A 2,834-nucleotide genomic window follows, 5' to 3' on the forward strand; every position below is an offset into this window, starting at 1 on the left:
TATGTCTCTCATAATAATTTACTTGCATCGATTTTTCAAATATTCATATACACAAAAAAAGTTGGCTACACAAAATATATTACGATTCAAAGTCAAATTCTTCGAATATTATCTATGTTAGGATAGTTATGCGAAAAAAGGTAAAAATTACTCAAACGATAGTGTATATTTCTTATTAAATTATAATCACTGTAGTATAATATCAAATTGATTTAAAAGTGGGCTACACTACCACACACATTATTATAGTTCCAATTATTTGTTATCGACAAAGTGTTAGCAATAATCAGAAGCAATTGAATAAATGTGTATGCCTTTTCCGAAGTTTGCTTCAATTTACTTGGTTCACTTGCTCCAAATTCCTCGCTGCAAGTCCTCACATCGGTTAGAGCTGTCGAACCTTTGGTTTGGAGTGTGCTGATGTTAGGCCTATCTAGCTTCGGTATCAAGGGCTTGGCCTCTTGCAAGTTGGCCACGGCATCATCAAAGTTCTCGATACAAGTGTCAATTTTATCTTTGTTTCCATGGTTGGATACTGACTTCGCCACGTTGATGGAGGCTTGTGTGGCGGACAAGGAATTGCCAAGCGCGATCCCAGCCAAGCCTCAAGCATCAGCACCCTTGGATCGAGGGTCAGATCTCAGTGCTTGGTTGCATAGGGAGGGATTGTTGGATTTGGTGCACAAATCACCTATTAAATCAGCATGGCATTGGCTTAAAAAGGCTAGGGACAAAATGATTATGCTAAAATAAGACATCTTTTTTTGCTCTCTTCTATTGCTATTTTATATGGGTCTATTTATAATTGAGAAATTGACACAATAAATGGTGTATTGTTTGAATTTACATAAATGCTAGTAATGTGTCACGACCCAACTTTGCTAATTATAGCAAGGTTCGATATACCTTGACTGCGGTGGATATTAAGAATATGGGTTGAGTATGAAAAGAAGGATTTAATGGTTGAACTTTCTGTGTGTAGAGTATAAACGGTGAATACATGAATAGAATGGCTCAATCACAATGACTCGAGTCAGTGACCATACAATATACTGGCTAGTTATCAGAGTCTTTAGAGATATAAAGGATTTCACTTGCTTCAATGCACAGCGGAAGGAACTGAACGTGGTTCCATGTATGAAGACACGAACCTCCGAGAGTATTTAATGGAAATATAGATAGGTCTGGTTTAATTAGTACTCTCCACTCCATCACAGCTCAACCTGCACATTTAGAAATACATGCAGGGCTGAGTACAAAAGTACTCAGTGAACACGTTGCCGAAAAGTACACATATACATTTGAAAAATATTGTCAAGCCATCATCACAGTAACACTCAGGGGTTTTATTGAAAAGACCTGAGCTTACTAAAATCATTTTTCGACTGCACAGTTCATTCTGTTCTTTGCCATATCTGAACATCTTGTGCCACAGAGATGGTGTTCTCCTACGGTCACCTTAACATTCATGTGCCGGGAAAGTGGCCACTTTCCACGAGCACCGGACCGGCCAACCCTCTCGATGACACATGGTCCACGTGTACATTCGGTATGACATAGCACACGTGTACATCCGAGTAGGGACTGTCCCCTTGCTGGGACCCGAACTCGATTTCTTACTTTATTTGGCATAGCACATTCGGTATAACCAAACAGATAGGCATTATACATAAAACAAAATATTTAAGGCATGACAACATTATTTTCATACTTAATCATCATAAAATAATTCTTCATACTTTTATCCATTGTAGGATAGGAAAGTTCACCTCGTATGCTTCTTACTCCGTATGACCATATTAATTCACTTCGAGTTAAATTCCTTGCGATGGACCTTGTCCAATAAAAGATAATAAACTATTTAGCTTCAAGGAAATAACAATAGCGGATGATATGCTCTTATATGCATCCTACTTTCCTTCTCTCTTTCATAAACTCATTCACTTTAATTAAATCCGAAGATTTAATTATTGGTATTAATTAATTGAAAGATTAATTAATTTACTAAATTCGAGGATTTACTTGAAAAACATAGAAAGTCACTTACTTGAATTCATTCAAGAGAAATCTTAGCAAAAAGATTTATCTGCAAGATGAAATTGGCTAACTTTTCTGCTTCTTTGTACTAGTTCCAACAAGAACTATAAGATTCAACTCATTTAATTATCGGAGCCCACTTAAGTTAAAAGAGTGTCCTAATATACCCTATTTCCTCATCGTATCTCCTTCTCTCTCTCTTTGCTGAAAATTCTCTTCATTTCTCTCTCTACCTCTCTTTCTCATTCTTTTTAATTTTTCGCAAAACAAGAGATAGTCCCAATTTTCTTTACGATTGGAGGCCCAAATAATATCCGATCGTCACGAACTTTTAACCAAAGGTAAAAGACTCATAAAGGATCATTCTTACCAAATGAGATCAAATCTTAACGGTTAGATCTTCCAGAATTTATTTCGGAAATGACTGTCGGTTTCTACAGTAGCAGCATTGATTTTCTATACGATCGGAGGTTCAAACATTGTCCGATCGTCTTGAAATCTTAACGGAAGGTAAAAAACTCTCCTATCTTCATTTTGACCGAAGGAAATTTCATTTTAACGGCTAGATATTCCGTTATAAATTTTCAAAGGTGCTGGTCTTTCAAAGAGAAAAGAAAACATTTAGGAGTTTTTTTCTACTTTTTATGTGATTCCAAGACTTTGCACAAGTAGTACGTAACTTAGGCTCAGCATGAATTTGCACATGAATTTGAAGATTGATTATCTAGGAGCATGCTTGGTTGTGATTCTATGTTCTATATGAATCCATGCTAACATGACATGCTTATAACAACTTG

The 2,834-nt window shown here is 36.3% G+C and overlaps 1 pseudogene; it reads right to left on the reverse strand.

The window, feature by feature from the left end:
* Positions 1-212: 212 nt before the first annotated feature.
* Positions 213-758, reverse strand: LOC148927579 (pectinesterase inhibitor-like; annotated as a pseudogene).
* Positions 759-2,834: the final 2,076 nt, after the last annotated feature.

This window comes from Salvia hispanica, chromosome 4 (genome assembly GCF_029641045.1).
Source record: "Salvia hispanica isolate PSC_SH4W2 chromosome 4, Shi_PSC_v1, whole genome shotgun sequence".
NCBI lineage: Eukaryota > Viridiplantae > Streptophyta > Magnoliopsida > Lamiales > Lamiaceae > Salvia > Salvia hispanica.